The following is a 27612-nucleotide window of genomic DNA, read 5'->3' on the forward strand; positions in this document are numbered from 1 at the left end:
TGGGACTTAGGAAAAGCAGTTCTAAGAGAGAAGTTTATAGTAATACAAGCCTTCCTCAGAAAATAAGAAAAATCTCAAATACCACATTAGCAAACTGAAGAATGAAAATTATATTATCGTCTCAATAGGTGCAGAAAAAGTTTTTGACAAAATCCAACATCCATTTATATAAAACTCAACAAAAGAAGTATAGAGGAAACATACCTCACATAATAAAGGCTATATATCAGAGACTTAGAGCCAACATCATATTCAATGGTGAAAAGCTGAAAGCATTTCATCTAAGATCAGGGACAAGACAAGGATGCCTACTCTCACCATTTTTATTCAACATAGTATTGAAACTTGTAACCATAGCAATCAAATAAGAAAATGAAATTTAAAAATTCCAAATGGGGAAGAAAGAGTGAAACTGTCACTGTTTGTCGATAACATGATGCTATATATAAGAAATCCTAAAGATGACACCAAAAAACTATTAGACTAATAGACAAATTTAGTAAAGCTGCAGGATACAAATTAATATACAGAAATCTGTTGCATTTCTATACACTAAAAATGAACTATCAGGGAAAGAAATTAATAATACAATTATATTTACAATTGCATCAAAAAGAATAAAATACCTAGAAATAAATCTAACCAAGGAGGTAAAAGACTTACACTAAAAAAACTGTAAGGCACTGATTAAAGAAATTGTGGGTGACACAAACAAGTGAAAAGATATGCTATGCTAATTGATTGCAAGAATTAATATTGTTAAAATGACCATACTACCCAAGGCAATCTACAGATTCAATGCAATCCTTTTCAAAATACCCATGACATTTTTCAGAGCAATATAACAAATATTTCTAAATTTTTTAAGGAAAAACAAAAGACCCTGAATAACCAAAACAATCTTTAGAAAGGAGAAGAGAGCTGGAGTTATCACAGGCCTTGACTTAAAACTACACTATAAAGTTACAGTAATTAAAATAGTATGATACTGGCACAAAAACAGACACACATTCATCAATGCAACAGAGTGGATTGCTCAGAAATAAACCCACACTTACTTGGTCAATTAATCTATGACAAATGAGACAAGAATATGCAATGGGAAAAACTGGACAGCTGCATGCAAAAGAATCAAACTGGACTAGTTTCTCACAACATATACAAAAGTAAACTCAGAATAGATTAAACACTTAAATGTTAAGACTTGAAGTCATAAAACTCCTAGAAAAAAAAATAGGCAATGCAATATTTAACATCAGTCTTAGAAGTACTTTTTTGGATATGTGTCCTCAGGTGACAGAGACAAAAGCAAAAATAAACAAATTGGACTACATCAAACTACACAGCTTTTGCACATTGAAGGAAACTATCAACAAAATGAAAAGGCACTTACCGAATGAGAGAAGATATTTGCAAACATATATCCAATAAGGGGTTAATATCCAAAATATACAAAAAATTCATACAACTCAACATCAAAAACAAACAACTGAATTAAAAATTGGGCAGAGGAACTGAATAGACATTGTCCTAAAGAAGACATGCAGATGGCCAACGGACACATGAAAAGATGCTCCACATCATTACCCATCAGGGAAATGCAAATCAAAACCACAGTAAGATAACACCTCACACCTCTCAGAATGGCTATCACCAAAAGGACAAGAAATAACAAATGCTAGCAAGGATATGGAGAAAAGGGAACCATTGTGTACTATTGATGGGAATGTAAATTGGTACAACCACTATGGAAAACAGTATGGAGGGTCCTCAAAAAATTAGAAATAGAACTGCCATATGATCCAACAATTTCACTTCTGGTTATCTACTCAAAGAAAACAATAACACTAATTCAATAAGACATATGCATTCCAATGCTCATGCAGCATTATTTACAATAGGCAGGATGTGGAAGCAACCTAAATGTCTATTGATAGACAAGTGGATAAAGAATATGTGGCATAGGGGCTTTCCTGGTGGCGCAGTGGTTAAGAATCTGCCTGCCAATGCAGGGGACATGGGTTCGAGCCCTGGTCTGGGAAGATCTCACATGCCGTGGAGCAACTAAACCTGTGTGCCACAACTACTGAGCCTGTGCTCTAGAGCCTGCAAGCCACAACTACTGAGCCCATGCACCACAACTACTGAAGCCTGTGCGCCTAGACCCCATGCTCTGCAACAAGAGAAAACAACGCAATGAGAAGCCCAGGCACTGCAATGAAGAGTAGCCCCCTGCTCACCACAACTAGAGAAAGCCCACATGCAGCAACAAAGACCCAACACAGCCAAAAATAAATTAATAAAAAAAAATTAAAAAATAAGAATATGTGGCATATATATATGTATATATACACACACAGTGGAATGTTACTCAGACATTTTTAAAAAATGAAATTTTGACATTTGCAATAATATGGATGGATCTAGAGGATATGATACTAAGTAAAATGAATCAGACAACGACAAATATCACATGATCTCACTTATATGTGGAATGTAGAAGAAAAAAAACAAAAACGGACTCGTAGATATAGAGAAAAAACTGGTGGTTGCCAGAGTGGAGGGAGGTTCAGTGGGGGGAAATAGGTGAAGGGGATTAAGAGGTACTAACCTGAAGTTATATAATAAATAAGTCACAGAGATATAATATACAGAATAAGGAATATGGTCAATAATATTGTAATAACTTGGTATGGGGACAGATGTTTACTAGGCTTATGGTGATAATTTCCTAATTATGCAAATGTCAAATCATGTAGTACATCTGAAACTAACATAATATTGTACAACTAATTTCAATTAATAAAAACTTTTGAGAATTTAAATTATGTTTTAAAAATTGTTCTCTTTAATTACTGACTGCTAATTACTGAGTGCTAAAATATAAGGTGCTATTTGACATAAGTCCAAGTACTCAATCTGTGTTCTTTTTCTATTATAAAACTATTGAGTTATCTTAAAATTAAAAATTTTTTTAAGAAGTTACAATTTGTATATTAAAAAGTGCTGAAATTTCAGAGTTGGGCCATATTCAACTGAAAATTCATGATGGTAACTTATGTAGAAAAAAAATAGACTATATACCATGTGATTTCATTTATATGATGTAAAACTATAGAGATAGAATACATATCTAAAACTATAGAGATAGAATACATATCAGTGGTAGCCAGGAACTAAGGGTAGGGGGAAAGTCTGAGTCCCAGAGGGTAACCAAAGAGATCTGGGGGAGGTTGATGGAACTGTGGTGTGTCTTGTTTGTGGTAATGGTTATACAACTATGTGCATTTGTCAAAATGCATAGAACTGTACACTGTAAAGAGTGAATTTTACTGTTTGTAAATTAATATAAAAATCCATCTACATCTCTGATTTTTTTCACTTGTACCATCTCTCAGTCATTTCTGTGCATACTAGCTTTTTAAATTCCTCCCTGGTTAATATAAAAATCCATTTACATTGTTGATTTTTTTCACTTGTATCATCTCAGTCATTTGTGTGCATACTAGTTTTTATTTTTTGATTTTTTGGCTGTGTTGGGTCTTCATTGCTGCATGTAGGCTTTTTCTAGTTGCAGCGAGAGGGGGGCTACTCTTCGTTGAGGTGTGCAGGCTTCTTATTGTGGTGGCTTCTCTTGTTGCAGAGCACGGGCTCTAGGCATGCAGGCTTCAGTAGTTGCAGCATGTGGGCTCACTAGTTGCGGCACATGGGCCCTAGAGCACACGGGCTTCAATAGTTGTGGCATGCGTGGGCTCAGTAGTTGTGGCGCACAGACTTAGTTGCTCTGTGGCATGTGGGATCTTCCCAGTCCAGGGCTCCAACCCACGTCCCCTGCATTGGCAGGCGGATTCTTAACCACTGCGCCACCAGGGAAGTCCCCCATAATAGTTTTTTAAATTCCACCCTGGTGATTCAGAAAGTAGCTTTGCAAGGGGCATCTCTACACTTTTCAGTTTACAAATTGCTTTGCAGTTATATAAGCAAAAAGTTAACTAAATGCCATTTGGGTGCCCAAGATTTAGCTACATATGGTAACTCATACTAAAAGTGTAAAGTTTTAACTATTATTTAATTAAATGACATTATAAACTGTAAAGTAATACTTACTGATGGTCATAATTGTACTTTCCCCACAATGGTTCTGAAAGCATTATGTGGTGCTTACTTTTCACTAGTTAGAGCAACGGATGCAGCAGAGAATACAGAGAGGGATCCAGCTGGTAACTTCTACTCTCAGGAAACAAGGAGGAAGTGAATAATCTGAAGGATTGGTGGGAGAAGAGACTGTCTTGATATTCACCAGAGTCCTACTAGCAGGGTCCATGGTCACACTCACTTTTTCTTCCTGTACTACACCCAATCACTTATGGTGACATACACAGAGAGCAGAATAGTATGGATAAAAAATTTCTATGGAGCATACAATACTGTCACTCCAACCAGTGATGACCTCTCTTTCCTTGATGTCATTGCACATTGGAAGGTTGAACTTGATAGGTTTTATTTCCCATCACATCCTGTAATGAAAGGCAGTAAAAAGAAGAAGCAGGAGGAGGGGGAAGAGGAAGAGAGGGAGGGGAGTAGGAGAAAAATTAGGATTTAACAAGGAAAAGCATCAATGCCAAAGGGCTGGTGAAATCTACAGGGAAGTAACAGGGTGTTATGGCAGAGCATAGATGTTGAGGTCAGATGTATTTAGGTTCATACCTCAGCCTGCCACTTATAATCTATTTAGGCAAGTTGGTTAACCTCTATGTGCCTCAGTTTCCTTGCTTTTAAGTTGGAAATATAGTACCCAGCATAACAAATTATTGTGAGAATTAATGAGATCATGTAAGGGGGCTGAGTTTAGCTTTTGGTACAGTGAGGATACTCAACAAGTGATACTTGTTACTATTAATGTTATGATTATACCTTTATAAATCAGCATGGAAAAACTAAATTGATCATATTTAAGTTGCTATTATTCCTTCTCTTCTAACACTCACTAGCTCTGTGACTTTGGGCACACGACATACTTTCTCTGATCTTAGTTTTCTCATCTATAAAATGAGGATAAGCATATTTCATAGTGGTGTTGTGAGGATCAACTAAGTTAATACTTGTAATGCTCTTAGAACAGTGGCTTGCACATAGTAAGTACACAATAAATGTCAGCTATTACTACTACTACTAATATAACTATTGTTATTGCTATTATTCTCAACCAAGGATGAACACATACTAATTGAGCACTATTATGAGTCCAACAGTGTTGGTAAAAGATTTGTGAGCAATACTGAATATTAAACTGTGTAGTATTGAGGCTAAGTTTCTAGCACTAAGTACTCAAAGTATTTGATTAATTAATGAAGGCATGCATTAGTAACCCAGAGAACAGACAGTGAATTGGTGAGGAAGAATCAGGAAAAACAATACTCATATTTTTGAGAGAATTGAATACATGAGAAGGGAAAAAGGAGAGTCTCTTAGACTGGGACAAAGGCATGAAGGCATAAGTGGAACAAAGTGCGTATGGAGAAGTGAATGTCCACCAGCAGTGGCATGCATACAAGAAACTGCAATATAGTAATACAACGGATTACTATACAGCAGAGAATATTAAATAATTGTACCTATATATCAGTGTGGATGAATCTCACAAACTATGGAGTAACATAAGCAAGTCACAAAATAAAAGCTATTATTATTCTATTTATATAAAATTCTAAGCTAGGCAAAACTAAATTACATTGTTACAGATAACATATGTAAATTATAAAGCTATTAACAATTATTATTGCAAAAGTTAAAATAGTGGTTACATCTGGGGAAAGGAAGGGAAGGTCTCATGAAGTATTAATGTTCTATCATTTCATAATGGGGGTGTGTATGAGAACTTGGGTGTTTGCTTTACAAATTTTATTTATTTATTTTTGGCTGCATTGTGTCTTCGTTGCTGCACGCGGGCATCAGTAGTTGTGGTGTGTGGGCTCAGCTGCTCTGTGGTACGTGGGATCACCCGGACCAGGGATCGAACCGGCGTCCCCCTCACCAGCAAGTGGATTCCCAGCCACTGCCACCAGGGAAGTCCCCAGGTTGTTTTTTTTTTTTAGTGTACATGTATGCTTTATATATTCTTTTTTATGGATGACATATTTCATAATAAAAAGTAAAATCACTTAAAAGTAAGAGTGAATGGGGTCCAGGAAGTTAGCAAGCTCAACCAGAGGATATTGTATGTTGTGGAGTAGCAGGAATTAAAACAAATAAGGTGATATTCAATCCATTTCTTTTTCAGTGCTAAACGGCATCCAATTGGTTACTTTTTCCTCCTATAAGCTTAAAAATCTCACCTTCCTCAATATATAAAAACAAATAATAATGAAAAACAAAAACAAAAAAAACAAACAAATAATGGAAGTCATGAAGCTGAGTCAAGGGGTCATGACGAAGGGTATTGAAACCTGGGAGAGGAATGTTACCTCTGACACCTAGCTAGCTGGGCTGGGGTATCAGGCACAAGGCAAGAGTGAGGCATTGATAGTCGGCAGTTGTCTATCGATATTCAGGGCTTCCTCATCACAATTGAGGCCCTTATTCCAGTTGACAAATGACACCCCACCAAAAGAGACGATGGAATTCATTCTGCTATCGAGGATATGGTTAAAGCAGAGTCTGGTCAGTCCTCAGTGGGAAAATGGAAGAGATCAAGTGAGGATAAACCAAAGGAATGTACTCCTACTAGGAAGATCAGAAAGAGATATAGGCTGATATATATGCAAGTTTAGACACCTGGAGTTTATCTCTTGTGCCCGAAATCTGCCCCAGACATTCCATTACTCATGGCTCTTTCTCTTTTAATCCTGCTGTCGAGGAAATAAGATGCAAGCCGAGCAGGTGGGGACTAAAATCAATAAGTTTAACATTCTATTTGAATGCTTCTATCAATAGAATTTAGCCAGCAACGAAAAGGTTTATTCTGAGCTCCTTATTATTTTTTTAAATGGCTAGCCAGCTGAGAGCTAGATAGCTGGATATTTGGAAGTATTTCTGTGTTATTTGGGTTCAATTAAAATGTCTCTGTCTCTCTCTCAGAAATTATTCTGGGAACAGGTAAATGTCCAAGGCTAAATAAGAATACTAGAATACCATAGCAGATAAATCTTGCCTTGTTATAATAATTATTTTACTGTTGTTTTTGTGTATAAAGTGGTAGACACTTTACATAATCCCTCAACAACCTTGCAAAATTGCTTTTTTTCCAGATAAGAAAACTGAGGCTCTGCAAGTTTAAATAATCTGACCAAAAACGTATAGTGAAGCTAGGGTGCCAACTCAGTACTGTCTGAACACAAAGCAAAAGCGGTAGTTAGGTAATCACTAGTTTCTTAAAAAGCAGAATACTTTAAAGGAATCTTCTCAGAGCTAGTCATAGAGGTGGGAAGATTGTTCTCAGAAAGACTGGTATATCTAGTGGAAGTCTTTCTAAACTAATGAAAGACTGGGTGGTGAGGGGACCATGTGAAGTAGAAAAGGTGTAAGTCACCTAAGGTTGTCAGTGGCTCCTCACTTCCCACTGATTGTTGTAATGTGGGATTTAGGCCTAGTATTGCTAAATTTATTATTTTTCAAAAGAGGCCAGAAATCAAACATTTAAATAAAAAAATCTCCTGATTAAAAAAAAGACTGTACTGTGTCTGAGTTTTTACAAAACTCTATAATGGCCTAACAAAGTCTGCCATCAGCCTGAATTTGCCCTGTAGGCAACTAATTTGCAACCCTAAACTTATTCCAATACTGCAAACCTGGGCTTGCAGGTGGTTTTCCTTTTAGCCTCCAGAGAATTAACTAGCTGTCTCTTCCTCAGGAAAGCCTTCCCTGGCCAGATTGGCTCTTCCAGTTGGACTTTCTCTAATTCTCTATAGATCCCCTATCCTTCCTCTCTACATACATTTTTTGGAATTACATGTTTGATGTTTTTCTTTCCTCCTAGACGGTAAGTTCATGAAGCAAGGAGCCATTTCTGTGCTGGTCATTGTCATTGGCTTCCCCAGAATCGGACTTTGGCTGACAGGAAGTTATGTGAAGGAGGTTTACTGAAGCGTGATCTAGGGAGCACCAGGTGGTTAAGGGAACCGGATTGGTCTGGGAGAGAATTAAGGTGAACAACTTAGTAGAGCTCCCACCTGGGAGATAGTTATCTATAGTATATGATAAATAATTTATATGTTATTACTTTAAAATAAAGATATGAAAAATGGGTGTTTATTTGAAATTATATTAAATTCTGTATTATTTACTTTTCTGTTATATAAATGCTATTGTTTCAACCAAAGCAATATAACTAGTTAATAGTGACAATTAGTAGTAATTAATAGTAAGACCAATTAATTGTATGTGTGAGGAACATTTAACAATATTTCGATATTTCTTCCCTCTGATGCAATGATTTAACTCTCTTAATTGGATATTAAATAATTCCAGGATATAGTAATGTGTATTTTTAAGATCCATACTAATTAAACAGATATTGCCTATATCTAATAAAAAAGTAACAATGAGATGTTTCTTTCTATCTTACGATACGGTAGAATAGTTTTACTCTTTCAGTTTCCTTTTCCAATAATACTTCTCTGAATGCCTGAAGCCTTTGCCTTAGGACATCCTTTTTTTCTTTTATGTAGTGGTAAAAGTAAATATAGTTGAATGTAAAATTCATTTTGATTTGCAGCTCTGCTCTTTCTTTTAAATCTTTTCCTTCTAATTTTATTGAGATACAATTAACATAGAGCACTGTATAAGTTTAAGGTGTACAGCATAATGGTTTGACTTATGTATGTCGTGAAATGATTATCACAGTAAGTTTAGAGAGCATCCATCTAGTCATATAGATATAAAATTAAGGAAATAGAAAAAAATTTTTTTCTTGTGATGAGAACTCAGGATTTACTCTCTTAACAACTTTCACTTATAACATTAGCAGTGGTGATTATATTTATCATGTTGTACATTATGTCCTTAGTACTTACTTATAACTGGAAGTTTGTACGTTTGCCTTCATCCAATTCTCCCTTCCACAACCTCCATAACCACAAATCTGATCTCTTTTTCTAAGAGTTTGTTTGTTTGTTTGTTTCTGAAGTATAATTGATCTACAGCTAGGCTCTACTATTAGAGGATGTTACACACCATAGTGATTCAATATTTCTATACATTTCAAAATGATCACCATGATAAGTCTAATTACCATTCAAAGATATTAAATATTATAGCTATAAGCCCACAGATTTCTGATGTCAATCCAATGTGACGACATTGATCCCAATATCTTCTCAACAAGTTGGGCATTGAATACTTGGGATTTTACTCTGTAGTAACAGCAGGTTTTTAGACTTTTAAGAATTAGTTTCTGGCTCTCCCAAAATGTCCATTCATGTTGTATCTATACACTTGTTTTGGTAGACCAGCTGCTTATCAATCAGATCCTTTGCATGTAGAAGTCAATCAGGTAGGTTATCCATAACTAAATTGTTCACCATTTTTTTTCATTTTTTAAAACTTTTTTGGGGGTTTGTTTTGTTTTTTTAATTGTTCATCATTTTTAAACAATCAAGCACATAGGATGTCATCATAAGTTAAATGTCCTTTTCAGCATTTAAGGCATAGAGGTAATTTGAACTTGTGAACTTGAAGTTGGATTCCAAATAAGGTAGTTTTAGTAAAGAAATGAGAAAGTCCTATTTAACTTGGCTACCATTTTCTGAGTTTTAAAGCAGTCTTATTTCTCCAAAAAAAAAAAGAGTCATTTTGTTTTTCACTGTATGAGTTTTGTTGAAGCCCACACATAACATTGAATGATTCATGTGCACCCAGTCCATCCTTTTCCAGTTTCCTTATGACCTCTTCAAAGATCATTGAACAATTTCAGAGAAACAGCATATACAATTCTGTTTTACTGTAATCTTTTATCCATTCTCCCTCTGGATGCATTTTCATATTAGAGAAGGACATTCTTCTTGTCTCACAGTTTGAAAATATGATTTTACAGTAAGCTAACATTTTAGCATCTTTTCTATGGCTAGTAGCAATGATACCCATCTTGTGGGCACATGTCTAAGGACACAATCTCTTTCCATTTCTATAAAGTCAATCTTATTAAGTGCTTCTGTGCATTTTAAGGAAATTGAAAAGTGACCAATGTTTTCACTATGAAAGCCTCAATATTACGGGCAAGAAAATCACACTCCTTTTTTTTCCCCAATACTGCTGTGTACAGGTGTGTAGAACATAGCAGGTAAGACCTTTCTATTTTCTTTGATAAGAAGTTTCTAGATTGGAATTTTCCAAAATTTATATTTGTATAGTACATCTGCTGAATATACAGATAGATAAGCAAAGTCCACTTCTGTTTGAACAAAATATCAACGATCTTTCGTATTTTCTGTAGTTTGATTAAAATCTTCATAGAAATCAGGAAGATGATTTGATTTTCAAATCAAAATACCTACGAGCCAGGGGGAATTTTTTTTTCTTGCCATGATTCAATTTATCACTTGTACTATAGAAAGTATGGTCATTGGTAATATCTGACATCATCGGCTCTAAGGGACCAACGCATCGGTTATCAAAATTCTCCCGTTTGTTTGGACCACAGGACTTTTTAGTTGGGACTCTAAATCAGAAGAAATAGCTTTACTCAGCATCACAGAGCAATTAAGGGACTGATAGATAATGTTTTATGTGGTGTGTCTAAATTAATTCAATGGCCACTATTTTCAACTGAGCCTTGGTGTCTTTTGGGGAATATGAAAAAACTGTTGATTGATTTAAAGTACTTGCCTGCTTCATTTCCTAACTTGTGAGATTTAATCTTCTTATGTGCTTTTACCTCCCCTTCTCCAACCCCAAGTTCTTTTTTGCATATTACACCAATATTGTACCAACGGTATTTTTTGTTTTAGTTTGGCCCTGTGTCCATTATCTAATAAAGTACTTCTAACAGTATGAAAGACCAAGCCTTGAGCTATATCTTATACGCGGGAGCTCTGACTCAACGTCTCATCTTCAACTCTTTAATGGAGTTCGTCCTAATATTTAGAAAACTTCAATTTTCCTACATGCTACAGGGATAGGAGGCTGTACTTAAAGGGAGAGGCCCTGATAGGAAATTGCAGTAAGCCCTGGAGTTTCTTAGTACAGCACAATGGAAATAAAAGCCACCTCCCTTCTGCTGGTCCATTTTCCCTTTTGGATGAGCAAATGGGAATCATCTTTAGGGCATTACGTATTCATTGAGGGGCTGTGACCTTAATCCATAAAGCCCTATGGAGTTTATGCTTTGATTACCTTAAAGCTCGCCTCCCCTTATACAGTGTCCCAGACAGTCAAAATCTCCCCACAGCGTTTCTGCTAACAGTTCACAGTTTCAGTGGACCCAAGACTGAGCCCCATCTGGTAAACAGGGCTTGGTACAGAGATTCCCTTAAAGTGATCTGACCATGCCACACAGTTTGCCTAGAAATCTTCTCCTGAATTTCCATAAAGCTAGGCCAGTTTTTAGAACTCTCCTTGAATTATTGGAGAATACAGTAATTAAAATAAACTATAATTGTGGATTCACCTCAGCAAAGTTTCCATAAAGAAACTTGGTTTCTAAATAATGGCATTTAGAGTTTTCTTGTTATTAAAAGGAGATGAATAAAGGTTAAATTTAATGGGGCGGGTATAAGGGTAAAAACATTTTTTGGAGGACCTACATGTGTCGGGAAATTGGTATGTTTTCTCATTTGACTCTCAGAACTCTATGATGTAGATGTTATTATTCTTATTTTATGAATGAGAAAACTGGCTTAGAGATGTTAAGTAACATTTCCAAAAGCATATGGGTAGTGAGTGGTGGACTTGGCATTCAAATTCAAGTGTGTGGGCTCCAGATTCTAGGTCTTTACATTCTGTTACCCAAATAATAACTCTTTCTGAACTCCCTATTTCTCACCCCAGCTCTAATTCATTTCTTCTTTATCCTCTTTACTTTTCCTATATTGTCCACCAGCCTGTTATATTTTTCATCATTTCTCCTTTTGATAGTCTCTTTAATGTCTTCTTTTTTTTTTTTTTTTTGCCGTATGCGGGCCTCTCACTGCTGTGGCCTCTCCCGTTGCGGAGCACAGGCTCCAGACGCGCAGGCTCAGCAGCCATGGCTCATGGGCCCAGCCGCTCCGTGGCATGTGGGATCCTCCCGGAACGGGGCACGAACCCGTGTCCCCTGCATCAGCAGGTGGACTCTCAACCACTGCACCACCAGGGAAACCCTAATGTCATCTTTTAATGACTATCTTTTTAGTTTCATTTCTCATCTAGAGCTTAAGCCACTGTCATCTTTCCTAGACCACTGTATTAATATACTAACTGATCTCATATTTATTCTCTCCTTTCAGAGTCTGTTCTCCATACATGATTATCTTAGAGGAAATAAGTAAATTATGCCACTCCTTTGCTCAAAATCCTGTAATGGGCTCACATCACAATTTAGAGTAAAATTCTCCCTTTTGATGGCTGAGACATTCTGTGGGGTCTGGCTTCCACTTTAACCTCTTACTGAGTCTCCTGCTCTGCTCCTCATTCCAGCCACACTGCTCTTCCTGCAGGATCTTGCACTCCAAGCTCATTCCTGCTTTTGTACTTGCTGCTCCTTTGCCTTCCCTCTGACCTTTCCCTGGCTCACTCTCTTACTTCATTTAGGTCTCTGTTCAAACATTCCCTCGAGAGAGAGGTATTCCTTGACTCTCTATTTCTAAAATAACCACCAACTAGTCCTACTCTAATGCCTTACCCTAGAATTTATCACTCACTGCCTGGAATTACATTAGTTGTGAACATAAATTTATTCTCTTTGTCTTTCTCCTGCCATTAAAATACAGGCTCCATGGCAACAGGAATCTTTTCTGTCTTGTTTAGCACTGTTTCCCAGAGCCTAGTATAGTGCCTGCTTGTAGTAGACAATCAGGAAATATTTTTTGAGTGAATATACTTTCACAAGTGCCTCAGGAATTTTCAAGGTGACCTTAGCAAATTGCTTTTCTGGCCACTAAATTATTTCTTCACTTCTTTTATTTGTTGCATTTTTTAAATTAAACGCTTACTCTAGCCCTTGATCACATACTGCCTAATGATGTATTTTGTATCATTACTTAAATAACGTCTATACAGTATTGTTATAGTTTGTGTGTTTCAATTTTTATCTTGTCTGTAAACACCATAGTAGCTTAAGGATAACTGTACTTCTCTTAGTATTTTCCAGAGCAACACAGTTATTGATACCACATAGTAGGAAATCATAGATGCTTCATTATTTGATGATTCAATTAATGACATGTTATTAAATCCCAAGACAATATTCTAACACTTTTTCAATATTATTTCTTTTATCCTTATGACAACAACCTGAAAGTAGGAATTCTTATTCTCCTCTTGCAAATAAAACCGTGGTTCAGAAAGGAGAAGTGAAATGCTTCATTAAGGTTGTACACCTAAGAAAAGATGAATTGGGTCTTAAACATAGATCCTGACTTGAAAACAAACGCTCTTTCCACTAGAGACTATAATTTTGCAGTAAATCTGTTAATATATAGATTCATTTATAAGGCACAATGACTCCCAAATCATACTGAGCTGACTTGTCTATTGTGGGTAAAGAGGAAGAGTAGAGTGTGTGGCTCTTGATTTTCACCTTTATGCCATGCGCTTACAGTGCTGTGAAAAGAACTGCAAAGGCAACTGGATCTACTCAAAAGACAGGCATTTAAAAACGCAAAACAAACGGGTATGAAGGGTAAAGTACAATTTTGATCCAATCCTCCGTATGACTTGACCCCCAAGACAAACTATGTTGCTTTCTTTTCCTTCCCATGACCATTATTCCTAATGAGGCCTGTGATGCACAGGAAAGTGTAGCTCTAATTAGAACTGGGAAACTCAATGTACAGCCTAAGGGAAAGTGAATCAATCACTAGCTAACCACATTTCAGTTCTCCACAGTTGTCCAAAGCTTGCAATATCCTTGGCATCTTTGCACGCATGACATTGTGCAAGGTGCCTAGCCAAACCAAAAATATCACTGCCTAGAGAGTACAAAAGAGGGCAGCAGCACACAGTAGGGATTTGGTGATTTGGTGAAGCTTGACATTTCATGAGATCTTCACATTTGCTGTACTTTCTTATTCAAGCTGAATTTCCTGAATGTTAACATAAATCAGTGGCTCTCATGTTTTCATACACAAGAACCACCAGTGCATCCTGTATGAAAAAGCAGATTCCAGGGTCCTCATTGCTAGGGATTCTCATTTAGTAAGCCGTGGGTGAGCTTGAGAACCTGAGTCTTAAGTACCTCCAGGTGATTCTGATAATACATTATCCACGGAGGTATATGGGTCTAGAAAAACCTTTCCCCCCACTCAGATATTTTAACTCTGGACTTGTGTTTTATGTCTCTGAATAATATATTATTTTCCACATGAGCATGGAGGACAGAGAATATTATTAAATGTGTTAATTTTAGAGACTCAAATCCAAAATGATAATCAGAGAAGAGATTGATCTTGGAATGATTTATTCAAGCCATTTTGTTTTTTGTTTTGGTCTTGTAGGGCTTTTAATGCACAGTCAATCTTTTAAATTAGACATCAGCCAAGCGTTAGCTCACAATCTATATTGCTAAGTACAAAAAGCTGGCCCAGTGTTCTGGCAAGAAGGATGAGCTGTGAACAGTGAGGCCTGACAACCAAAATGGTGTGAAGTGCTTAGATCACCTTGGGGGGAATCTTGGCACTAATGCTAATCCTTATTTCCCAGAAGGTTCCTCAAGTGTCACACAGTGGGGAAACCATTAGCTGACACACTGCGAGAGGATTTTGATTGCTGTGATATATACATGCTGCATCTTCTGGGGATTTTTGTACTGCTTTCATTACACGATTTCTCTAAATAATTATTGAAAACTTATATTAGACTCTATAAAGTTATATATATCACAGTCACAGTCCTTGCTCTATTTACCCCATAATATGGATATGGACAGATACGGATAAGAGCAGACCTGTATGTTATTAATTACGATAGAATATGAAAAGCACTACACAAATGGTATGAACAAATTGCTCAGAGTTTGGAGGCTATGAAGAATGTGGAGAGGACGACATTTGAGCTAGACTGTAGAGTATAAGTAACCTTTCACCAGGCATAGAATGGAGCAAAAGCCTTTCTAAAGAGAAGGACTGCTTTAGGATAAAATAATAGCAACTAACATTTATGGAAAACTTATTACTTGCTAGATACTGTTATGAGCACTTGTGTTTTATCTCATTTAATTCTCAAAAACCTCTATGTAATGGGCACTGCTATTATCTTCCATATGAAAATGAGGAGACCCAGCTGCGTGCATATGTTTGCAATACTCTTGGGTAGCAGGAGCGGGTCAGGCAGTGGCAAATGGTGTGGCGTGACCTGAGTCAGCAGAGGAGGACTCAAAGGTAGGCTGGGGCCAGGCGATGAAGTGCCTTTGTTAGATGCTGATGAAGTGCTTTTACTACATGGAGGGTTTTGTTTTTGCTTTTTAAATTAGTGTTTCTAATTACAAATGTGATATCTACATGTGATTTTAAAATCTACAAAGAGTGCATAATAAAAAGAATCTTTGGCACCCTAGATCTTCATTTCCACAGCCTCCCTCCTGGGAAGCAACCACTTCTTGTGTATCTTTGTGGAAATCGTTTATGTATAAACGTCTCCTTTCTTCACCCTTTTTTGCACACACAGGAGCATACCATACAGACCTTGCTTTGTATCTTGAAATTGTTCCGTATTTGGCACATTTAGATCTATCTCATTCTTTTCCACAGCTCCGTGTTTTACAATTATGTGGTTGAACCATGGTTTATTTAACCCGTCCACTAATGATAGATATTAAATATGTTGCCAGTCAATACACAATGCTGATTTGAATATTCTTGTCTTTGAAAACATGCAAGTATTACTTACAGGAGATGCTCCTCAAGGTGGAATTTCTGTGCCCCAGAAAGAAATTTAAACAGGGGAGTGGCATGAACAAGCTGGCCTTTTCTTTTTATTTATTTATTTTTTTGGCGGTACGCGGGCCTCTTACTGCTGTGGCCTCTCCCGTTGTGGAGCACAGGCTCCGGACGCGCAGGCTCAGCGGCCGTGGCTCATGGGCCCAGCCGCTCCGCGGCATGTGGGATCTTCCCGGACCGGGGCACGAACCCGTGTCCCCTGCATCGGCAGGCGGACTCTCAACCACTGCGCCACCAGGGAATCCCAAAGCTGGCCTTTTAGAGCCATCAATCTGGCTGTTGCGTGGAGGATGGATTGGAGGGACGAGCAATTAGAAGCAAAGAGATCAGGAGTCTCTTGCATTTCTTCAGAAGCGAGACAGTGAGAGTTGTGGACAGCGCTGCAAGGAGTGCTGGGAGTGAAGGACAGATTGGAGAAACAGTTAATGGATAGAGTCAACTGAGAGAAAGAGTTTGCACCCCCTTTCTGACTGCTTCTCTTTCTTCCTTTATGCCTTTCTGTTTTCCACCGAGGTCTTTGAGCAGATATCCAGAACCTGTGATCAGAAGTATTTGTGCCAACATCACGACCTTTATCTTTGAAAGTATTTTGAAATTAGTAACCACAGATAATTGAAGAAGCCAACAAGTAGTGGGAGAAGTGGGGGAGGAAACTGTTCTTAAAAATGAATTCCAAAAGGGACAGACCAGTTACCTTAGTGGTCAGATCTGCTCCCAATTCTACTAGAGGATTGCGGATGGAGCTGTGTATCTGTGCATCTTTTATTGCCATCTTTCCTTTTTTAAATTTTTAAATTTATTTTTTATTATTTTTGGCTGTGTTGGGTCTTCGTTGCTGCACGTGAGCTTTCTCTAGTTGCAGCGAGCGGGGGCTACTCTTCGTTGCGATGCGTGGGCTTCTCATTGCGGTGGCTTTTCTTGTTGTGGAGCACAGGCTCTAGGCACGTGGGCTTCAGTAGTTGTGGCATGCAGGCTCTAGAGAGCAGGCTCAGTAGTTGTGGCGCACGGGCTTAGTTGCTCCACAGCATGTGAGATCTTCCTGGACCAGGGCTCGAACCCATGTCCCCTGCATTGGCAGGTGGATTCTTAACCACGGCACCACCAGGGAAGCCCTCCTTTTTTAAAAAAATTCTTTTCTCCTACCAATAAAAGCAAGCTTGTTATCCTTTTCATTTGAGGGTAACTACTACACCCTCATTAAGCCCTGTGATTTCTTCATTCGTTGTCTAGTCATAATCTTAATTACCCCTGCTTAAAAAAGCTTAACCTACTTAAAGGAGAAATAACAAACTAATCCTAGTTTGACAACACATGTACATTGCATCTGGCATTGGAAGCAAAAGGGTTTACCCAGCATCTATCACTGTGTGGCTTCCAGGGGGAAAATGCAAAGAAGCAAAGGCTCAGCGTTATCTTCCTCTCTTCTCTCTGTCTCATGCATGGAGTCAGCTTTGGGAATGGACTCACTCACTCCAAGCCTGAGCTCCAGAGAACTCCACAGCCCATGTGCCCTAGGGCCATCCAGCTTTATATAACAGAGAAATGAAGTAGAACTCCTGGTGAGGTTGCAAATCAATTAGAATTTGAGAAACATAAAACTGAAAGCCAGAGAGGACTGGCTGCCAGTCACACAGTGTGTCCTTCTGCCACGGCATTCCTGCCCCAATGATATGGGTACCAATGTTTATTCTGTTCTGGCAGAAAAAAAAAAAAAGCCCCAACTGGTGCAGCTCACAGCACTTTGGCTCAGAAGGGACCCAGCACACTCACACACCTGTGCTGCTCATCCAGCCGTCAGGTTTTGATGATGGGAATTGCAAGACAGTAAAGACAGTGCCTGCTGTTCATTCAGGGGAAAAAGGGAAATCTGCAGCTCAGCAGTCTTCTGGGTAAATGGTGTTCACAGTTTGCTCTGGGCTTCCTGATGCTTCCATTTAAACTACTATTGTTCTGTTTTCCTGGAGGAAGAAGAAAGAAAAAGGAAAGTTTTAACTGGGATTTTTCAGGTGGTGGGGCCTATTTATTTGTTTTTAGTGGTGAAATTGACTTTATTCAGCACATTTCTTTTTATTCCTGGAGAAACAAATTCAGAGCATGTGCAGAACCAGGGAAACGGAAGAGGTGAGATGGAGTAGGTTCTCAGTTCGCTTCCTGCTTACATGCCTGGAATGTTTCTCTAAGGCAGAACTTCCTAAACAGGGTGGATTTCAGTGTTCCAAAATACTGATCCTTTCAGCTCACAGGTGGCAGGACAAGGCCTGAAAGGGCCTCCAGTGGCCTTCTCCATGTATCTCAAGTCACTTCCAAATATAGTCCTTTTGTGTGTATAGCAAGATGTGACATTTTTAGAGGCACTAAGAAACACTGTTTTAGAGCCTAACAGTCCCAAATTCTTGGAGAGAAACACAAGATGGCTATTTGACCCCATCAAGCCTCTGGTTTGCTAGGTTGTGTGGATGTGTATGTGTTTTACATATATACACATGTATGTATATATGTGTGTCTTTACATATATCTATAGAGAGAATTAGAGAGTTAATCAAGCGTGGTGGCTAATAGCATATGCTTTGGAGTCTAGAAGATTTGGTTTGAAACTCAGTTTCACCATTATCTCACTGTATGCGACCTTGAGCAGGTTATTAAACCCCTCTGAACCTTGGTTTCCTGGGGAATAAATACCTACCTTTCAGGGTCATGACCTTGAGCAAGTCACACTCTGTTCTTCAGTTTCCTCATCTGTAAACTGGGAAAATAATAGTATCTATCTCGAATTTTTGCTGTAAGAATTAATATGTTAACTCATGTCTTAGTATATGAGTTAATATGTATATAAATCAGTTAGAACATTGCCTGTTATGTGATTAACTATGAAGTTGTGAGTCTTCATTATCATTAATCATCATCATCATCTCATAAAATGTTTAGCACAATGTTTATCCTGTTTAGCACAGGATAGCTAGCATCATCATTATTATCATAGTTAGCTTTGGGGAAGAAAATGTTTTTGTTCCCACCACAGAAAACCAAAATGTGTGGAGCTCTGACAATTGCCGAGAACATAGGAGATAAGACTCTTTTCTGAGTGAGTGTAAAGGAGACGTCATCTTTGCAGCCTAGAAGATGAGCTCCAATGCAGGCCTCTTATCTAGTCAAAAGTCTCTTCTCTTTACCCCTTTCTTTCCAGCCTCCCTCCATCATATTCCCGTCTTTGTTAAAGCACTTATCCATTGATTCTGCCAAAAAGAAAAATGGGAATATTTGTGTTCTTTGGAACCCTGGCCTGTCCTTGCCATATCAAAAAGCCGGCTGCCAAGGAAGATTTGCCCTGGGGCTCCCTGGCTTCCCCTTGGCATTCCCGTTCCACTGCTCTCCATGTTGGCAGCGGAGGGAAACAATGTTCATGGGAAGGAGTGTGAAGAGTCAGCAAAAGCTGAGCTGAGCTAAAGTGTTATTAGAAACAGAAGAATAACCAACAAATTGAGCTTTCAGACAGGAAAATAGAGGCAACCAAGACCAAGTCCAGGTGGGCACCCCACGGGCCCAGGAGTCTTGGGGCAGATATATTGTGCAGGGGTGTGGCATGGCAAAATGACCCCCTGTGGACTTCTTGTTGCTCCCTGTCATTCCATCTCGGGGTCAATCTACACCATCTCTAGGAATCCAAGCAGAGAGCAGCCCCTAGAAGAGGAACAAAGCAGGAATCGCTTCCCTGGTTCACCCTCTTTTTCCGCACGCATGCTGGATTGTCAGGGAGCTGGTAGAAGAGGGCATGAGTCAGAACTTGAATACTCCAACTAGAGTTCATTCCAAAGCTCTCAGGACAGCAGCCCTGCTAAGGGGCTAGGAGAGCTGCGTGGGAGTCAGATGGACCTGTGCTGAAATCCTAACTCTTCTCTACAACTGAATGATCATACTCAAGTTATTAATTTCTCTAAGCCTTGGGACCCGCATCTGAGAGATGGAATTAAAGGCAGTTGCACACATTACATTGTGCCTGAACCAGTTAATGTATGGAAAGAACTTTCCACAGTGGGGCATCACAGGTGCTTAATAAATGGTAGCTGTTGTTATTCTATCATCATTATCATTAACATTAAAGTCATGTATAAACCGCTCTTCAATGGGTCTGTCCACTGCTACCCCTGAGACAAAATATTTTTCCTTTTTTCACTCACATCTGCTGGCAGCTTCCTGCTGGCCTTTCTTGACTCATTTTCCTCTTTGAATACTGCAACTGATGTTGCTTTAATCTGGGTTTTACTTGTATATATGTGTTTACTCTTTGAGATAGTCCTGGGACTCTGAGCTCTCCTTGAGCCACCCTGGTAAGGAGTGAGGTTGGGACAGAACCCAAGTCTCAGATCTCATCTCCTGCTCTGATCCCTCCAAAGTCTTTTCCTGCCATATCCAATCTGACTGAGGAGCCTTATAAACTGCAGATGCATTCATGGGGCACTTGCTAGGGGCAGGAGAAGGGAAATGATCCCTCCCCACAGAATGATCTCTGGGAGGGAAGGTGGAAGGGAGACTGGGTTACACAACAGGGAAAAATCTTGCTGTCAGTAGCTTCTTATTGGCAGTTATTCTGGTTTCTGGTTTTCAAACTGCTGTGCAAAGTCAGCTACTGACAGTTTGGGCTGCCGTTTGATGATGGAAGAGGTTCATAAGCCCAACTGAAGTTCTCCCAAGCCTCCTCCATGGGATTGTTTCAAAGAAAAAGAGAAAAAATGCCATTGGTATCTTCTTTCTCCGAAGCTTTGATAATCTCTCCAGTTATCATTCTGGAAAGGACTCTGATCTAGTATTTCATGAGAAAACCTAAATGAAGCATGTAAAAATAATCTTCTGTGGGGTCATAGGAGGGATGGCATTAGATGCTACAGATGGAAATGTTGGCTCAAAGGAACTGAGGTTCAGAATAAACAGGACCCCTTGGACGGTTGTAGACACAGGGTCTCCCCGCAGGTCAGAATAGGGAAAAGGTGGTTCATCCTCTTAAGTGGCATGAAAAGAGGGCCTCAGGATACTTAAAGAGAGACTCTGCAATGCCAGGATTCTAAGCCTTACAAATCTAGCAGATGTTTTTGGTAGAGAATTTGGTTGGCTTTGAAAAAGAAGTAGAGGAAGACTTTTAACTCCGCGTGAGGACTCAGTCTTTGAAGGCTGATTAAACGAATACGTGGGTAATACTGTGTGTTTCAGACATCTCCCTTTCTTCGCTTCTGAACCCATTTTCAAGTGATGTTATCCGAGAGTTTATTGAAATGGCTCAGAATATAATTATATCTGTCTTCTTGGCCCTACCTGAGGGATTTGCTCTTTTCCATCTCTTATGTCTAACGAATTCTTGTCACTAAGTTCAATTTCTGGAATTATCTAGCTGACAAAAGTCTATAAAGTTTAGTGTGTCCTGGACATATCTAGTTAAAGAATCATAACTAAATTAATATTTCCTGTGTTGCAGAGTGGAACTGAGGTCTGCATCCCCTCACTAGAGGGGGTAAAACAATAAAATGCAATGAGATGAAGTGATTCTATCCTTCCAAGGACAATTTCCTGTTCAACTTAAGCACCTTAACTTTGGTGGCTAAGCTAAGGACAATCTACTTTCTTCTTGTCCCTCCCTTAACAAGGAACTTATTAATTCATTCATTCACTCAACAAATATTTATTGAATATCTGCTGTGTGATAGGAACTCTTCCAGAAGCTGGGAATATAGTAGTGAATAAAACCAAGTTTATGCTCTCATGAAATTGTATTTTACTAGGAGACGATAGACCAATAACCTAATGACTATATTATATAATGCTGGTGGAGATAAGTGCTATGAAGAAAAACAAAGCAGGCTATCTAGCAGAAGACTTGTTTGGAAAGCAAACTATTTGGCTAGAGAGAAAGTAAAACACTAACACTTTTTTTTTGTTGTTCCTGCACAGTTTATAAGTAAAAAGTACATTTTTAAACCAAAGAATAAGCCAGGGTTAATTCTAAATGCATTTATCATGTGTCTAGTTGCTTTTGGTTTCAGATTTTTTTTTCTTTATCACCAGATATATAGCTTGAGATTTCATCTGCCTAAAGAAACATGTTATCATTAAGTTAAGTTTTGATATATGGCAGAAATAACATGACCAAAGCATTAACACTTCAGGCATCCTTCAACCTGTACAGTTTTGCCACTTGAAGGGCTCAGGACTCTCAAATGATGTTAGTGGTGCTCAGCAAAGATAAACACCTTTGTGCGAACATGGAGACGTGTACTTGTCATAAAGAGGGAACCATGTCTCAGGGTCAGGTTTGACTGCCCCGTGAACACCAGCACTTACCTCAGAGATGCGCTGGGCAGAAATAGGCTTGTGATGCTGAACCCGACACATCCAATTTATTTCTTCTTCTTTTTTTGGCTTTAAATCTGCATTTTAAAAATCGTGGTAAAAAACACAGAACATAAAAAAATTACCCTCTAATTTTTTTTTTTTTTTTTTTTTGCGGTACGCGGGCCTCTCACTGTTGTGGCCTCTCCCGTTGCGGAGCACAAGCTCCGGACGCGCTGACTCAGCGGCCATGGCCCACCGGTCCAGCCGCTCTGCGGCATGTGGGATCCTCCCGGACCAGGGCACGAACTCGTGTCCCCTGCATCGGCAGGCGGACTCCCAACCACTGCGCCACCAGGGAAGCCCACCCTCTAATTTTTAAGTGTACAGTACAGTACTGTTAACTATATACACAGTGTTGTACAGCAGCTCTCTAGAATTTTTTCACCTTGCATCACTGACTCTTTAGACCCATTGAACAGCAGCTCCCCGTTTCCCCCTCCCCTGCATTCTACTTTCTGTTTCCCTGAGTTTGGTTATGTTAGTTACCTCATGTAAGTGGAATCCTACAATATTTGTCCTTTTGCGACTGGCTTATTTCACTTAGCATAATGTTTTCAATTTTCATCCATGTCATAACGTTGGACAGGATTTCCTTCTTTTTTAAGGCTGAATAATATTTCATATATATATATATATATATGTATATGTATATATATACACACACACACATACCACATTTTCTTTATCCGTTCATTTGTCGATGGACATTTCATTTTGGATGGTGGATCCAAATTTGGGTTTGTGGATTGTGCTGCGGTGAACATGAGTAAGCAAATCTCTCTTCAAAATCCTGTTTCCAATTCTTTTGGGTACCAATTTAGGCATTCTTGAACCACTGTATGATGTGTTGACCCTGAATGAAATGCATGGATCTCTCTGTTTGTAATTTGCAGTGGTTCCTCCAGCCCCCATACACCAAGTACCAGCTGTCTCCCAGGCTCCGGAGACCCAGAGGAGAATAGTAATAAAAGCTAACACTTCTATGATGCTGGGCACTCTTTTAAGAACCTTGGGAGGTAAGTGCTATTATTGTCACTCAGGGAGAATGCTGAGGCATACAGTTAACTGGCAAAAAGAAAATGGGGCTTAGTCTCAGGCAGTTTGACCCCAGAGGCTGTGCTTGTAACCCTTACACTGAACAATCTCCTCTTTGCCTTCCAAGTGTTCAGGGTATGGCAGGACGGGGCTGACAGACAAGGAAATGACCACATTCAACAGTGCAGGAATTGCTGCTGTGTATACGCTCAAACAATTTGCTTTGGAAACATGGAGCAAAAAGCACTGAACTCTGTGAAGTTGGGCAGGATTTTTCTAGAGGCAGAGAGGTTTGTGTTAAATCCTGACAGGTGAGTGGGAGGAACAAATGAACAAAGGGGCATTTAAGGTACCTTCCAGGTAAAACAAAATCCATGTTTTTTCACACCTGTTTCGTGCATACTTGCATTCAATACCTGCTGTTCAATTTGCGTGTGCTAGACCAGACTGCAAGTATTTTGTGTATTATTAATCCCAAACCCTTGTCACTGGAGGGCAAGTATAATAATCCTCATTTTACCGGTGAAGAGACTGAAATTCAGAGAGGTGAAGTATGGTGCCCAAGAACATCCAGCCGAAGTCCAAGTCCAGTTTGTCGGACTCTCAAGCTGGTACTCCTGGCACTCTGCGAAGTATAAAGGGAAGACAGATGAGGTAGAAGTCAAGCTCTTCACCCTTGGAGACCCCTGAGGGTGCAGTTGCCCAGGCAAAGGTGTGGTGTGAGCTGGTCCAACTTGGTCCACTGACTGATAAACCTGCCTGGAGTACACAGCAGAAAAGGAAAGGTTAAGAACAAGGGCAAGGTAGCAAGCCCTTTCTTTAAAGAAAAGAAAGCGGGGCCTCCCCCCCGCCCCCCACTCCCGAGCTTAGCACTTCGGCACCGCGGTGGAGCTGGGTGTTTGGTTGCCTTGCAGCCACTGTTCTCCTCGGTCTAAGGTTGCAGTGCAAGGCTCCGTTCACCTGACACTACTGAAAAGCGGAGCGAGTGAAACAGTGGCTTATCACAAGGCACCGGAGGTCTCTGTTTCTGGCTGCGTTCTACCGTGCACTTGGCATTCTGAAAGCACTTGTAGATGGACTGCCAAAATGCCAGCTTTTTTTTTTTTTTTTTTTATAAATCCAAGGTAGGGTCAGATTTTCTCTCCATCCACCCTCCTCCCCCTCCCCCAAGGTAGTAATCGCATCATAGGGAAACCTGAGCTGCTTGTTTTTTGCCACTTGTTCCTATTTGCCTGGAAAATACATTTGCTGGAGAAGAATCCGGGAGGAGCTCGGTCTTGATTTATTGCTCTCTCCCTGTGAAATTTTTGCTTCTGAGAATTCTATTGTGTCAGAACTGGGGTGGGATTTAGGTCTTGCTCTGAAGGACCTGAGTCTTGGTAATAAGATTAATAAAGGGCATATTCTGGTCTTTCAAGCACTGTGATGTGGGAACTTATTAAGGAGAACGGAGAAGGGATGGTTTGTTAAATTGCTTTGCTGTTCCTGCGGACCTTTACATACTACCCTAATGCACACGATGGGCAGACTCAGAGGTTCGAGGCTGTCTCACAGGTCCTCCCCAGAACTCTGCAGCACGTCTCTATCTCCTCATTCTCTCCCACACATAATGCCAAGATGCCCTTGACCAAGGGGCTCAGAAGAGGAATGTGTGTGTTTTGCCTTCAATTCAAACATCCTTAGTGATATAGGTGCTCCATGAATGTGTGTTGAACGGGTGAGCTGGGATTTAGGAAAGAGTGGGCGATGGTGGAAATGGGGGCAACAGGCTGGTAGAGAGTGAGGAAGAGAATGGTAGTCCATAGTAGGAAGGAAGACAAAGCTGGTGTCCTAACCTCCTTTGCTTTCTCCACCACCAAAATCCTTTACAGTCCTGGCTTGGGAAATCCAAATATGCTCAATATGTTCACACAGAGGAGGACTTTTCTCTTTGCAAACATGCTTGGGGAGTATTTTTAGTAGAACTTAAATCTGTTTTTACTTTGGGTTCGAAGAGCAACTCACATCCAATGACATTTTCTCTTTTGTGAGACAATCATGTAGTTAAGCACTTGTCAGCAATGGCCACAGGATAGGTTTCTTTTTGTAACTGCCCCAAAGTTTGAAGGGAAAGTTTTTTGTTTTTTTTTTAAATCATTTCTCAATTCAGAAACTGTATTTTGGTAGATATGGAGGAAAGGACACTTTTGATAAATATACAAGGAGATGAAACAAGGATTACCTTGATTTTAATTATGACAATAATCCAATTGCTCTTTTTCGTGTGTGTGATTTTTAAAAACCACTTTATTGATATATAATTTACAGTCCATAAAATTTACTGTTTAAGTATACAATTCAGTGGATTTAATTTACTTATAGAGTCGTTACTATCACCATAATCTAAGTTTGTAGCATTTTCATCCCCCTAAATAGAAACTATGTACCTGGTAGCAGTTACTCTTCATTACCTCCAGCCCCCAGCCCTAGGCAACCACTATTCTATGGATTTGTCTGTACGGATTTGCCTCTTCTGGACATTTCATATAAGTGGAATCATCTAATATGTGGTCTTTCTTGTGACTTCTTTCACTTTGCATAAGGTTTTCAAGGTTCATCTGAACAATGTCTTAGCCAGTATCAGTACTTTACTCCTTTGTATGGCTGAATAATATTCTGTTGTGTGGATATACCACATTAATTAATTTTTTTACTTTTAAAAATGATGTATTTAAAATTTTTAATTTTATATTGGAGTATGGTTGATTTAAAATGTTGTGTTAGTTTCAGGTGTACAGCAAAGTGATTTAGTTATACGTATACATGTATCTATTCTTTTTCAGATTCTTTTCCCATATAGGTTATTAGAGTTCCCTGTGCTATATAGGTCCTTGTTGATTATCTGAAAATAATCCAATTGCTTTTAAATGACAAAATACAAAGTTATAAGGAGTTGGGATCATAATTTCTGAATGTGTGAGGTAATTATGTACATTCTTAGTGGAGTTAGACTTAACTCCTGAATTGTAATTTATTTGTGGTAGAGTGTCATTTTTCAACCTTTTACTAAGTTGGGGGTCAGAATAATTTGATACACAGTCGTACCTAAATACTTCCATAGAGAGGAAAAAAAGAGATTAAAATGCTGCCAGTTTACTGTGTGATATCACTTATATGTGGAATCTAAAAAATACAGCAAACTAATGAATATAACAAAAAAGAAACAGACTCACAGATGTAGGGAACAACCTAGTGGTTACCAGTGGGGAGAGGGCAGGGGAGGGGCGATATAAGGATAGGGGATTAAGAGGTACAAACTATTATGTATAAATAAGCTACAAGGATACATTGACCACACAGGGAATATAACCAATATTTTATAGTAACTATAAGAGGAGTATAACCTTTAAAAATTGTGAATCACTATACTGTACACTTGTAACATATAGTGTTGTACATCAACTATACGTCAACTAAAAAAAAGAGAGAGAAGAATCTGGAAAAGACAAAATCTGTGAGACGTTGCTCCACATTGCTTGTCGTGATGCTTGAGGCTAAAGAAGATGGCTTCTGCTTTAATACGTTGAGGCCTAGAGGAACGTAAAATGGACTCAGATTCCCGGTGGTCTTCACTAGACAGCAAAGCATGCTTGGAAGATTTCCTGGTAAGAACCTGAGACCCTGTAAGAGCTCTGAGGTCAAGGACAATGTCTCTCCTGTTCATAGGTCTATTCAGGACACCTAATAAAGACTTCTAACCCAGTAAGTACTCAATAGATAATTGCTGAGTAGGCTGAATGAAATAAAATGGAAATGGAAATCTGAGACCTTATTGGGTTAAGTGCTGATGATTCAGCAGTGAATAAAACAAAGTCCCTACCCCTATGGTGCTTCCATTCTCACACAATGGTGTTGGTGTAGAGAATTTCGTCAGAATCATTCCACAGGCAATATATATTTTTGTTGAGAAACTATTTTTCCAGAGTGAATTGTACCAAATCAGTTTGATTCCTTGATCAATTTTCTATAGAGTACAGTTAAACATTTCTAATATTTCCATTTTCATTCTTATTTTATTAACTTATTTTACTATTTTTACTGAGAGCTTTTTTCTTGTGAAAACTTTGCAGCGAAATTTGATTCCTTGGTTAGT

At 38.9% G+C, this 27612-nt stretch overlaps 1 long non-coding RNA gene across 1 annotated transcript; it reads left to right on the forward strand.

The window, feature by feature from the left end:
- The first annotated feature begins 5914 nt into the window (after window positions 1-5914).
- LOC137210514 (uncharacterized) lies at window positions 5915-27113 on the forward strand. Its single transcript, XR_010936590.1, has 3 exons — window positions 5915-6077; window positions 7976-8143; window positions 26909-27113. It is a non-coding gene; the product is annotated as an uncharacterized lncRNA (long non-coding RNA).
- Window positions 27114-27612: the final 499 nt, after the last annotated feature.

The sequence above is a fragment of the Pseudorca crassidens genome, chromosome 17 (assembly GCF_039906515.1).
Source record: "Pseudorca crassidens isolate mPseCra1 chromosome 17, mPseCra1.hap1, whole genome shotgun sequence".
Classification (NCBI taxonomy): domain Eukaryota; kingdom Metazoa; phylum Chordata; class Mammalia; order Artiodactyla; family Delphinidae; genus Pseudorca; species Pseudorca crassidens.